General features: G+C 39.0%; 1 protein-coding gene across 10 annotated transcripts in view; it reads right to left on the reverse strand.

Annotated features, from left to right (window-relative positions):
* Dennd1a (DENN domain containing 1A) overlaps positions 1-14,516 on the reverse strand; it is a 467,485-nt gene that overhangs the window by 373,552 nt on the left and 79,417 nt on the right. The window lies entirely within an intron of this gene.

Below are 14,516 nucleotides of genomic sequence, written 5' to 3' on the forward strand. Positions count from 1 at the left end.
GCATTAGTTTCCTCCCAAGAAACTGGGGTAATATCATCTTTCTCACAGAATGAATGCTAAGTCTAGCTAGATTTCCATTTGCAGTGAAGATAAACCAGGATTTCTACTGATATTTACACTTCTAAAAGTAAAACAGATGAATAAAAGAGAAAAAAAACTGTTCAAGAATAACAAAGAATATTTTAAGTATGCAATTCTATTTGATGCCATGTTTTCCCCAAGAATGTGGGGTGATACAGAAGTGCAACCAACAGGCTAAATGATGACCAAGTTTCAAATCACAAAGTGATTTCAAATCACAAGGTGAAAAGGACAAAACTATAATATTCTGTAGGATCAAAAATAGAGGTGGCCCCAGTGATTATTCAAAGTTGCAGATTGGGACCACAAATAATTATACCCCATGAGAAAGATGAAATGGAAACACACAAAAACCTCAGACAGCATATTTATAAATCCATGAGAAGAAAGGGAGGGAAAGGGAGGAACCAGAGGAAGGGAGAATGGAAGGGGGGGTGGAGGGAGCATTAGAGGAGGAGGGGAGATAGAGGAATGGGAAAGAGATGGAAAGAGAGATTATTAGTATAACAAACAGCCTGAAAGCCAAAAGCAAATCCTCTCTGGAGAGGAATATTACCACCCTAGGCCTTAAAATATATTAATACTTTGAATATACAATAAATTGCAAGAAATAAAAGATAACCTAGCAAACAAGGACAAAACTAGGTAACTAAAAACTAAAGGGTCTCACAGAAACTAAAAACAGACCCAAAAGATGTTCAAATTAGTGGCATCAGATACAAACCTAAAATAGCTTTCCTTAATACAAAAGTGGGAGGAGGAGGGGTTGGGGAGTGTAAATTAAGGCTGGGGATGGGGTAGGGTGGGGAGGTACTGATAACCCTAAGAAGACAAGGTCTTCTTTGACCTTCACTCATCTTCCTTTCTCTTCCACTCTTTTTTCCTTCTGACCAGGACACGCCACAGAAACTAAATTTCTCTTCCCTAAAGTAATTAGTTCCACTTTGCAACTGGTAGACCTCTAAGATCGGCCCTGTACAGGACAGCAGACAGTGTGGACCTCTTCAACCTTTCCACAAGCCTCTGAATAAAGTGTTTTGACTCCAGACTATGTAAGTTTCACTTCAAAAGGGACCTTGTATACACCTAGGAGAAAAAAGGGCAACCCTGAGAGGTCAAGAATATGAAGAGATGAACCTTTGCTGGGTGTATTGGTGTCACTTTTCTCATTCATGTGACAGAATACAGCAGCTGCATAGAGGAAGGGTTTATTTTGGCTCATAGCTTCAGCAGTACAGTCCATCATAACAGAGATGCATGACTCCCTGGGGAAGACTACCTTTCTCTCCCCCCAGCTTTCCTCAGTTGTCTATAGTTCTTTGTGTAGGTTGAAGATTTATGTGCTTTTTTCCCCTGTCCACTTGTTATTGGTGTCATCCTTGGTCATCATTCTGTCCCCTCTTCCACAATGTTCCAGACACCTTAGGTATGGAAGTGTTTTATAGGTGTGTAGATTGGGACTGGGATCCACAACTCCACATTTTGATAGATTGTGGTTTTCTGTAGTGGTCTCTACCTGTTGCAAAGAGAAGTCTTCTTGATGATGGGTAAATATTATATTTATCATATTTATCTCTTGTTTACAGATCATACACAGTTAGTTAATTAATGGTTGCAGTTTTTTTTTCCCTCCAAAAACCATGACTTTACTAGCACTGAGTACCAGGCATGGTCTCCATCTTGTTCAATGTATTTTAAGTCCAATTAGAAAACTGTTGGTTACAACCAAGGTATATATGCCACTACTGCACCTTTAGGGTTATCATGCCCTGCTGTTAGTTGATGTGGTCAATAGGCATTATAAAAGGATGGAACTGTTGGTTTCTTCCCTCCTTAGGAAGCCTGTATGGTGCCTTCTGGTATCAAGAAATCAAGTCCACAGGAAGGGGACATTCAGGCCAATTCCAGCTCAAGGGTCTCTAGGCCCTGTTTCTGAAGTACATGGTGTCTTAACAGTTCACTTCTGGGGGTCAACCAAAGGCAACAGCAATAGGCTGCATATTTTGGGAGTCTCTTGAACAACTCTGGTAAACAATTCAAAGAGGACATCTCAAATTGGGTATTAGAGTTTTTATTAGGTGATCCTTGGCTCTTGGAGGGAGCACCAGATAAGAAACATTTATTATAGATAGATTGGTAAATGACAGATAGACAGATATACAAACTGTGTGTGTATAGTTTGTGTGTACATATACATACATACATACATACATATATACATATACACACACAGTTTGTGTGTATTATAGGTTTTTTGGTAGCATGAAAATATAAACAGATATTGGGCTTCAAACTGAAAATCAGAAAAGCAAAATATGCAAGCCACCAGAAAGTTCTTACCTCTACCAAGGCTGGGACAATCCTGTCTTCAACATGGCTGCCTAAGACTGAATGCCATCTCTGAGACCCTGTTCCTATTTTATATACCTCTCTAATGCTGGGATTAAAGACATGAGCTCTGTTTCTCTTTTAGACTGATTCACTCTCATGCGGCCCTGAGTGGCCTTGAACTCACAGAGATTCATTTCCCTCTATCTCCTGAGCCCTGGCATTAAAGGTGTGTGTCACCACTGCCTGGTCTCTATGGCTATGGCTAGCTTTGCATTTTGACCTCCAGGCAAGTTTTATTAGTTCATAAACAATATATCACCAGCATTTTTTAAAAAGGTAAATAGTTAATAGTATGACTCCTTGTGGCTTTTTCATATAGACTTATTGTTATTTTACCCTTTTTCTTCCTTCTTTTGTGTTTACCTCCCTCCCCATTTTTTCTTCCTTCTTTTGTGTTTACCTCCCTCCCCATCCCTAAAGAGACTCTGATTTTCCCATTTCCCTTATCAGATCACTTGTATACTGCTATCTATCCTTTACCCTCCTCCCATCATTTTCTGTATTTACCTCCCTAAAGAGACCCTCACTTGACTCAATTTTAAGATAGGTAAGATTCCAAACCAAAAGAAATTTTAAAAATTTAAAAGATACCTAACATATGAAAACAACTGCACTATACTGTCTAGGAAGGCATTTAAATTAGAAAATGATAAACACAAGAAAATGACTACTATATAACTAAGACGGTAGTTATGTTTAAAGGTGTGAGTTGGAACTAAGAAGAACCATATAGAATAATATCCAACAAAAAGAAATGCAATGGCTCTACAATGAGTTCCAGATCCCAGTGAATGACCATGTCTCAAAAAGGAAAAACCACTGGGGGGGGGGGTGTGGAAGGGGGGCAACTCCTAAGAAATGGCACTCAAGATTGACCTTTGTCTCATCAAGAACATGTAACATGAATAATAAAAGCCCATAGACAGATACTAAGGTCCAAACTTCAAACTGAAGATCAGAGGAGCAAAGCAAGCACACCAGTAGCTCTTACCTCTATCTCAGACCAAAATGGGTGATCCTGTCTCCATGAATTCTCAGAATGCAATCCAGACAGCAATGCTCTCCACCAAGCCTCAGACTGCAATCTCTGAGTTCTTGTCTCCTCCCTCCCCCTAGTATTTCTCTCACCACCTAGTCTTATCACTTTTAAAGGTGTGTCATCCCAAGTGTTGAGATTACCTTTATGTGAGCTGCTTAGACTGGGTCAATTTTGTGTAGCTTAGTGTGGCCTTGAACTAACAAGAGATCCATTTGCCTCTGTCTCCATAGTCCTGGGATTAAAGGTGTGTACTACCACTGCCTGGCCTCGATGGCTAGCTAGTATGGCTGCTGGAATTAAAGGTGTGTATCATCATTGCCTGGCTCTATCTATGGCTGTGGCTAGCTTTGCATTTTGATCTCCAATGGCTTCATTAAATCATAAGCAATATATTACCCAAAAGAAAGGGAGGGAAAGAAATAAAGTTTCTAGATTTAAAAATGGAGGAGGAGGAGAAAATTCTGACATCTGACTCAATATGGGTGAAACTAGAGAATACCATATTAGAGGGACAGGCACAGAAACTGGAACCACATGGACTCAGTTATGGATATTTTTAAAGTTAAACACAGTCTGGAGTGTAAGTCCTTGAGTTCAACCTCTGGCAAGCCCGGGCACGCACCACACACACACACACACACACACACACACACACACACACACACACACACAAATGTTGAACTTTATATATGAGTAAAATGGCAGTTAGCAGAAGGGGAAGACATCATTGCTGATCAAAGGATTTAAAATTTCAGAGACATGAAAAGAGTAAGTTTTGAGATATACAGCATAGTGTAATATATAATCAACAAGTACATTTAAAGATGCCCACTTCATTAGTGACCACAAAATGCAATTAAAAACAAGATAAAAACCATGCAAAATCACTAAGAAGACCCCCCCCCCCAAAAAAAAAGCATGAAAGGACACTGTTTGTTTTTGAGTGCTGGGAATCAAACCTAAGGCCTCTATCACTGGGGTGGGTACACCCAGGCCTGAGAAGAGTTTTAATAGAGTACTAGCAAGGACATGGAACAAGAGACATTCACACACAGCAGATGGGAATGCAAACTGGCCCAATCATACTGGAGAACAGCTTGGCAATCTATGCTCAAGTTAAATATACATGTATATGAGGACTCAGTAATTTCACTCATATGAACATTCGTAGCTCAAAGACACACTCCCCAGAAATATTCATAAAAAGCTCTCTTTAGAGTAACTGTGGTACAATCACATAATTGTAAATGCTGAAGATAAATAAGCCACAGGTATACATACAAATGTATACACAGGTATAAATACAATGTTAAACAGAAATTTAAAAAAATTAAAAATACTCATGACTTAACGTATAGAACTATATAATTCCATTTATGCATGTTCAGAAACAGGCAAAGATAATAGATGCCACTGAAGTCAAGATAACACACATTTTCCTCAGCTTTATCCAAGGTACATTCTTTCTGGTAAAGCCAAGACCCATGCAGGCCACACCACACCACAGCCTCCATCACCTAGCTCCCCTGCCATCTCTCACCATCACGAATAAGATCACTGCCTTCCTTAAACAGCTGGTGTCAATGCTGAACCTTTGGGGCCTGGTTTGTTAGCAAAGTCAACACTGGGAGCCTCGTCTACAATGTAGGAGCCAGTGGATCTGCCCTAGAAAATATCCTGCCCACTCCATGCTCTTGTAGCAGCTGAGGGGAAGAAAGTGAAAGCAAAAAAAAAAAAAAAAAAAAAAAAAAAAAAAGAACCTGAGGAGTGTTGGTCCTTCAATCATAGGCCTTTTTGGTAACATGCTCAGTAAAAAAAAAAAGAAAGAAAGAAAAAGAAAAGAACAAAAATTGGTTGTTTTTAGGGAGAACTTAGGAGAGACTGAAAGGGAAGACACAGAAGGGAGGTGTGCTTAGTACTATTCTGTTCCTTGGTCTGGATGAGAATTCACTAATATTCTAAGTTTGTGATGTCATTAGATTAAGTAATATTTTTATTTGCTTGTCTGCTCCTGTTCTTTATTGTATAGGCATATTTATATTTTAATTTCATTAAAAAAAAGTGATTAGTTGTATTTCTGCCTCCCCCCCAAAAAAAAGGCTGGACATGGTGATATATAACTTTAATCTTGGTGTTGTGGGAATTCATTCAGCCAATAGTCTCTGAAGTGCCAGCCCCTTCTGGGCATGTCTCAGGTACTATGGGTAGACTAGGAGGAGGCTGGTGCTCTCTTGGGTGGTGGTCAGAGAGCTGAGAGCAGCATCCTGCACCGCTAGGGCAGAAGAATACAGTGGCCTTTTACCTTCATTGTATAAGTGTTCCCCAAATAAATACTTGATATTCTTTTATCGGGGCATCCATGAACTCTTTTACTCCACCTACAATTGACCTGTAGCTCCATCCAAAACAAAGAAAATAAACCCTAGGAAGGAGAAGGAAAGAAAGTAAGAAATTCATCCGCTGTTTCTGTGAACAGCCTGCAGTGGGATCTACATAGAGGACAACTAATGTGAATGAGGAAGTGACTGTGGACTGTGGAGACAGTGAGTTGAGGGCCTGGGTTAGTAACAGCTGAACTTTCAGAGGTGAGGTGAGGTGTCAAGAAGGAAAAAATGTGTGTGGTCTGGAATGTAGCTTTTGCTCCACAGGGTGTTCTTTCCTATGGGGTCATTGGGGAGCTCAATCCCTGTGTGGCAGGGTGGAGTACAGGGTCTTGTACTGAGGAGGGAAACCTTCAGGCTGAGTGAGAGTGGTCTTGATTAGTCTTGTGGAAGATTTAAAACAAAAAAGCATAATCGTTCTGGTCCTTCAGCAATACTTTCTTGGAAGAAATACTTAAAGGAAGGACTGCTCCAGTTCACCATCCTGCTGAGTCTGATTGGGTGACCTCCCAGCTCCCCCTACTCCGGGAGATCATCCTGAGCCCATCTCTGCCTACACTCAGACCCAGTTGCACAACCTGAGGAATACATTGGATGGCTATGGTATCCACCCCAAGAGCATAGACCTGCACAATTACTTCACTGTCTGTGACTCCACAGTCAGGTGAGGGCCCTGGATAGGTTCCAGGTGCCTACCAATGAGATGAACAATTGACTGATTCACCAGGACCCCAAGGGGTCTGTCTCTGGCATCTATCCCAACTCAGGCCTCACCCTTGAGAGTTCCAGTGGGCTCCAAGACATGACATGTCCAGACAATAGGGTGAGAGAAAGCCAGAGTAGGGATTTGGTTAAGATTTGGAGAATTTGGGGGCTGTGGGTCCTCCTGTTGGTGGAGATTTAACCAAAGAGAATATAGATCTGATTGACATCCTTTGGCAACAGGATACTGATCTGAGGGTTGGACATGAGGTTTTTTTTTTTTTGTTTGTTTGTTTGTTTGTTTTGTTTTTTGTTTTGTTTTTTTATAACTACAGTCATTGCCAGAAGGAGCAGGATGTGGATAAGGAACTGCAAGACAGAGAACAAGAGGACACCTGGGCAGGTGAGGGAGCAGAAGCTCTCACCTGAGACCTGGGGAGAGCTTGCCTGCACAGTTCCCAGCCTTCTACCTCCTCTTCTGATAGGGATAGAGCCACCATTTGATTTGGAACAGCAGTGGCAAGATCTCATGTCCATCATGGAAATGCAGACTATAGAAGTGAATACATCAACAAGTGATATTCTGTACAATGCCCCTCCTGAAGAACCTCTTAGCATCAACTACACACAGTCTTGCACCCAATACTTCTATCAATCAGAATGTCAGCCTGCATCAGGCATCCCTGAGAGGCTGCAGTCAGATCTTCTCCCTCTTCAGCCCTGAGGTGGAGAGACTACCTGGGGTCAGTAGCTCCATACTGCTTCCACTTGTCCCCAGCAATTCCATCAGCCTCGTCCCAGTCCACTCATACCACCTGAGGGACAGGTACCTCAAAGACTATTGGCTGAATGAGTTCCCACAACATCTCAGCAAATGGGAGGCAGAAGCAGGCTTCTCTAAGTTCAAGGCCATCCAGGTATACAAATTGAGTTCTAGGGTAGCCAGGAACCTATCTCCAAAAAGAAAAAGAAAAAAAAGAAAAGAAAAGAAAAGAAAAAGATTAAAACAAAACAAAACAAAACAAAACAAAAAAAAAAAACAGAAGAATGTTGCATGTTTTAGTAGCCAATTTTCTTTTACACTAATTCCTTTGGAATGGGCTGATAGTTAAACTCCCTTAAACAATCAAAGAATGAACCTGGTAATTTCTAATCATCAAGATACATTCTGTGTTTAAGAATCATAATGACAAGCTGGGTAGTGATGGTGCAGGTAGTAGTGCATGCCTTTAGTCCCAGCACTCAGGAGTCAGAGGCAGGTCCATCTCTATGAGTTCCAGAACAGCCAGGATATGTAATGAGTCCCTGCCTTAAAATAAGTAAACAAATTCATAATGAAGCAAGATAGAAAGCCAGGGAAAATTCTGGGGATATGGGAGGGAAAGAAATCCCTCACCCCAAGTCTAGTTGAAACCTCTCACCAGCTGAATCAAGAATCCAAGCACAATTGACATTTGCTTGAAGACTACCCAAACAGAGATAATGCTCCTTTTATGGAGAGATGTTTCAAATAAGAAGTGTAGTTAAAATAGCAATGAACCATGCTGCAGGCCTAAGCATAACTTGGCTTTTCACTCTTCCCAGCTACGTACCTGTCATTTTCTGGGCCTCTCACAAGAAAACACCATTTACAATAAGACATGTCTTAACCCTCATATGCAGCCTTATGATCCTTGTTTTATCATATTAAAATCCTATGTAAAGCATCTCCAGAACTATCCTATGGCCTTTTTTATAGAAAAAAAAAAAAAAGAGAAACAGGAATGAGTGGATTCCTCAGTAAACTTATGAGATTAAACTTCATTAGGCTACAGTTAAGACAAGATGATTTGCCCTTGGGAGGCCCACACTTAAGTTCACTGTAAAACTCTCTATTATAATCTCTGTGCTTAACAAAACATTACAATTTTCTTTCTGTTTTTGTTAAAGCATACTTATTATTTGTGTGTGTGTGTGTGTGTGTGTGTGTGTGTGTGTGTGTGTGTATGTGTGTTATGTATGTAAGTGCAGGCAGGAGTCAGTTATCTCCCTCCACTATGAGTCCTGAGAATAGAACTTAGGTCATTGGGCTTGCCTAGCAAACATTTTACCAGCTGAGTTCTCTCAACGGTCCCTATAACCTCATCTTAATAAACTACAACTCTGCTTCGTACTGACTCCTCCTGCAGTTCCTTTCTTTCTGTGCAAAGTCAAGAATCCTGGCTTTAGAAGAGTAGAAGCCTCTAAAAAGAATCTTCAGGCTGCTTCAGTACTCTTTCCACAACCTATGACATATTAGGTTTTCAGAAAGGAGCTAGCAAGAATAGCATCAGTGTCACTAACAATGGGTAATCTGAAATTGCCTCCCTGTTATTTAACTATTTAACTAAAGGGGGGGAAACAAAATACAAATTTAAGCAAATTAGTGTCCATGGGTTGGCTCAAAGGGCAAAAGGCACCTGCCACCAAGGCTGGGAATAGATCCTGAGATCAGTCTGGTAATGAGAACCGACTCTCACAACTTGTCTCCTGACCTCCACATGTTGGCACATATGTGCTCACACACATATACACAGAGTTATAAATAAATGCAATAATAAATTTAGCCTTCAGTCTTTAAAAAGCCCATTTGTATTAATAACTCACATCCATGGTTCTAAAACCAATACTCAAGCCAAATGCATCACACTGTTAAAGAATCAGCACTTGACTTTTATACCCTTTACACAAACTGAGATATTTAAAGTTCCTTTGCCAAGAAAAAAATAGAATAATGGCATTATCTACTCCAAAGTTTAGTAAGCACCAAAAGAAACCAGCGTATTTAACACATGCAGATCTCCACAGAATCATAACACATTGCTAAATTTCAGCCTGCACTGAGCACTTAGGAGTTTAAATCTTCTCTTTATCCACACAAACCATTAAGATAGGACTACTTTCCCCATTTTACAGATATGGAAATCAAGACTTGGAGATGGCAAGGCTTAAAGGAATTTGCACAATTCATACAGTAAGTGGGATATGGGCTATTTAGTCTGTGGATTGGATCTTTTGGTTCCATGCAAAATACTTATTTATTCTTTGTATTTTTTTTTTATTTCACACCATTTGTTTAACTTCTAAATTCTGAACCTAAAGACTATATAAATTGCAAAGAATATGTACATGTGTACATACAGTCACACATATGAAGGTTTTTACTGACCCCAAGTTGCATTTGTCCACAAGTCCCCTGGGCAGCACTGCACCCAAAGGAGCTTAGGTTTGCTTGCTTGGGTTTACTCAGTAACAAAACGGACTCCTCAGTTATAGAGCAGCAAGCCAAAGCACTGCATATAGTAAGTCTACAAAGCATTAACTGGATTAATTAGCCAGGGATTTGAGAAGCAGCTTGGAGCTAGGAAACCAAAACACTAAATTGTTTAAATACCTTGGCAAAAGATCAAGGTTTCTAAGCAGCACTGGGTCTCCTTCCTTCCTTGTCCATCCATGTTTTAGCACACTTAACCTTTAAGTCTGAAGTACTTTTTCACGAGATATGAATGACGTTGTCAAAATACCAAAAAGAAAAGAGAATTTTAAAAAAAATAAAAATACTGCAAGCTGTTACCAATTCTGCCAACATTCAAGAGCCCAGGCAACATTAATTACAAATCAACTGCTTAGGATATAAACAGCTCCTATCACTGGCTCACTCTCCCTCTAGAATAACTGCCTTTACAGGAGAAAAAAAAGCGCAAATGTCCCTGCTATTATATTACATGAACTAATCAGGACAAAGAAACAAAATAAGACAGGAGAAAATGCAGCAAACAGAAAATGAAAAAAGGGAATCCTAGCTAGATGAATGCCAGGAATGCTCCAGGAACAACACTGCCATTTAGAAACAATGAAAAGGAAGTGTTGAGGTACAGACACTTGCTGAATGGATTTCTGGTTTCCAGGAAGTAAGAATTTTTACAATACAACTGATTTTCCATACACACATGTGGCAACAAAATGATAAAAGCTCTGATTCCACAAGCATGGTGGTAGGAGAATAGGGTCTGCTCTACCTTGAATGTACTTTATAAGGCCAATCACCCTCATCATTCCCCAGTGCACACAAATTCAAAGACAAAGGGAAAGAAGAACCCAGACAAGCTGATGATAAACTACAAATCATGACAGCCATTTTAGAAGACAACACAAATGTTCCTCAGAAAAATAAAGTAGCTACCATAAGGTCTAGTAACCCTACTTTAGGGTATACAGCCAAAAGAATATTCAGAAGATGTCTGCAGCCAAGCATGGTGGTGTATACTTGCAACTCCAGGATTTGGGAGGCTGAAACAAGATGATCTTCACAAATCTGAGGCCAGAATGTCAAGAAAGGATTGGCCTGATTTACTGCGGCATTATTCACAACAGTCAAGGTGCTGAAACAACTGAAGTGCCCACTGAGAGATAAACTGATCGTAAAACATGGCCTTTAAATGCTAGAAATTAAAAGGAAACTTCTGCTCAACAGAATAGAATTTCTGCCCTGGGTAGAGATCTAACATTCCAGTTGGATCTAGCCAACCACATAACCTGGCCAAGATATCAGCCCAGGAAGATGAGCTAACCTTAAGCCATGCTAGAGAAAGAATAATTTCTTTCTTTCTTTCTTTCTTTCTTTCTTTCTTTCTTTCTTTCTTCCTTCCTTCCTTCCTTCCTTCCTTCCTTCCTTCCTTCCTTCCTTTTCATTTAATAAGATACTGTACTTTTCCTTCCTAAAATCCCTACCCCACCAGCACAGTACTTAGGAATCACTATGAGGGTCTGGCCACCTTTTGAACCCTGGGTCAAAAAGGTAAAACTTTTCTTTTTCTTTCTTTTGTTTTTTGTTTGTTTTTTTTTTTTTTTTTTTTTTTTTTCTTCCCTGTCTCTTTCTTTTGGGATGCTGGCCAAAACCTAAGTATACTCTAATACTCCCCTTCCTGCCCTGTAGCTGCTTGTGTTCATGTACCTGACCTCCATTCTGGCTTAAATGACACAGAATTTTTTTCCTGTCTCTCTTTTATTCTCTTCCTCCAGGTAACTGCAGAGATTCACAGCTATCCTGCCCTGAGTGTTTTCCTTTTAAACCTAATAAATTTTTCCTTGGGCATTCTTAAATTCTTTCATTAGACTAAGAACCTCAAAAAGGTGCCCCAATTTACCCTAGTATCATATATATATATATATATATATATAAAAAGTCCTTTTTTTTGTTTATTTGTTTGTTTTAGGTTGGGAGGATTCTGACATAAAATAACATGGGTGAACCTTGAGGTCACTATATCATGTGAAATATGCCAAGCATGGTAGAACAAATATGATCTCAGTTTTGTGGCATCTAAAAAAATAATAATAATAAATCACATTAGTATAGAATACAATGATAGTTACCAGAAATTAGAGAGGGAAGGACCCCCCCCCAAAAAAAAATTTCAGTGGGATAGAAGGAACAAGCAAGAAAGACCTACTGCACAGAATGGGTACAGACAATAACAACATATTTCAAAACACCTAAAAGAAGACTACACAAGCTCTGGCCAAGAACAAATCATTTGAGGTGATGAATGTCAGTCTCCCTGATCCAATTATTCTATAATGCACACACTTACTGAAATACCACATGGCATCAGTCTGTCTACCTACCTACTGTTAAAATTTAAAACTAAATTTTAAAAGAAAATCAAAGAATCCCTCCAAAAGCCAAATTAATCTTGACCCTGCCCACAAACTACTTTTTGCGCTCTCTCTCTCTCTCTGTCTCTGTCTCTCTCTCTCTCTCTGTCTCTGTCTCTCTCTCTCTCTCTGACATCTCCGAGTTTTCATCTTAATTTAAACAAAGATGGGAGAGGATCTAATAATCTTTCTATTTAAAAAAAAAAAAAAAAAAACCCTTAAAATGACCCTCCATGACAATTAACTCATTCAGTGGCAAGGAGTGGGCAGTAGGTGGGATAGGGAAGAAAAAAAGAATCGGATTGCCTTTAGATCCACAGGGCTTTTTTCTGTGCATGCAGAGTATTAAATGGAAATACAACAGGAGTTTTGGCACATGCCTGTAATCTCAGCACTTAAGAGATTGAGGCAGGGGTATCATTACAAGTTTGAATCCATATTGGGCTACAGTAGTAGTTCTCAACCTGTGAGTCACAACCCCTTTGGGGATCAAATGACCCTTTCACAGAAGTCAAATATCATATATCCTGCATATCCCATATTTACACAATTCACAGCAGTAGCAAAATTACAGTTATGAAGTAGTAAAATAATTTTGTGGTCGGGTCAACAGTATTAAAGGGTCACAGCATTAGGAAAGTTGAGAACCACTGGAGTAGAGAGTTCTAGACTAACCTATATCACAAATGAGACACTGATCTCAAGAAAACAAGAGTGGGACATGCTTCCAAGTCTAGCAAAGCCAGTGTGGTAAAAGAGCAATCTGTTGAACCTCCAGCAGGTTATACACAATGTACTTCACAGAGTTCTAAGAATTAAAAATTCTATGTGAAGTAGCCAACAGGCTGCATGACACACAGTAGCTGTTCAGTAGTTACTATTATAACTCATTAGATTTGGACACAAGTATGTTAAGTTTTAAGGACAACACTAATTTGTTTCTTGAGCCTGAAATTAATGACAATTACCTAAGAGTACAGGGGTTACTATATGTTCATCTTTGTTCAAGTCCCTATAATCATAGCATTCATACCTCAATTGAGCAACTCTGAAAAACATCTAAGATGAATTAACAAGTCTAAAATATAAGCAGGTTAACAGTATAGTGCAGTTCATATAAAATTCCTAAGTATGGATGTCCCATTTACAGGATTTGACAACTTTATACAGAAAAAAAAAAATCATATAAGTTCATTTTGTTTTCAAATAAAATGGTGAAAAGGAAAAAAATGCCTAGTAGCTTCTGAAAAAGGAGAATGAGGAGATTGAAAATCTCCATAATATTAAAATGCCACACAAAAAGAGCCAAGAAGTTGGTGAGGTAAAATACATAATAATCTCATTCTAAGTTTTTAATATTTATAATATAGGATTTTAAAAATGGCTTAATACTGTTCAAGTTTGAGGAAACAAAATACTACTGCAGGTAACAAAGTTTTTAAGCAGATACAGACTCTAAAGTAATTTTTAATACTATCTTACAAATAGAGTAGGAGTTGTTAACTCATGTTACAAAATTAACCACATTTTTCCAAAAGTAGTTTTATTTCACTACAGTGGCTAACTTGCAATATTGAGGTTTTAGAATATTTACTACATAAAGCAGGATACAATATTTCTGTAATATTCTAAAGTTCCTTTACTACATATTCCATTTCTACATATTTCTAAAGCACTTCAAACACTTCATACCATCAAATTTCTTATATAATTAGACTCTCAAAATAAAATAAGCAGGTAAAATCAATCCATATTATTGATGAGAAAACTGAACATAAGAAAGACACATATTGTATGGTTTGGAGTTGAAGTCTTTGTTCTTAGATGGAATGTAACTCCTTGGGAAATTGAGTTCCAAAATAAAATCACGCCAACTGCCTTTAATAACATCACTCAAACAATCCCACCATTTCCTCAGTTTGCAAATATTTAAGGCTATTGATATAGATTTTCATATGGGCAGTCCTTAACTGTCTTTTTTATGTTTATTCTTATTCCCACAACATCTGAGCAACTACAAAGACCACTGGAAATAGACACAGAAAGTGTACTAGTAGTAGGAAGTCAAGCTTTGAAAGATCACATAGACACTGCTTTGAACCAATATTAAGGAAAGTCCTTAACAAAGAAAGCCAGTGGAGAAAAAAAATAAAGGGTCTCTCTTGCTGGCACTGCAGATGCAGTCTGTCCTCATGAAGCAACTACATTCTGCTCCCTGTCCTCTCTGTAAAATGGACCCCTCAAAC

This window comes from Phodopus roborovskii, unplaced genomic scaffold, assembly GCF_943737965.1.
Source record: "Phodopus roborovskii unplaced genomic scaffold, PHOROB, whole genome shotgun sequence".
Taxonomy (NCBI): domain Eukaryota; kingdom Metazoa; phylum Chordata; class Mammalia; order Rodentia; family Cricetidae; genus Phodopus; species Phodopus roborovskii.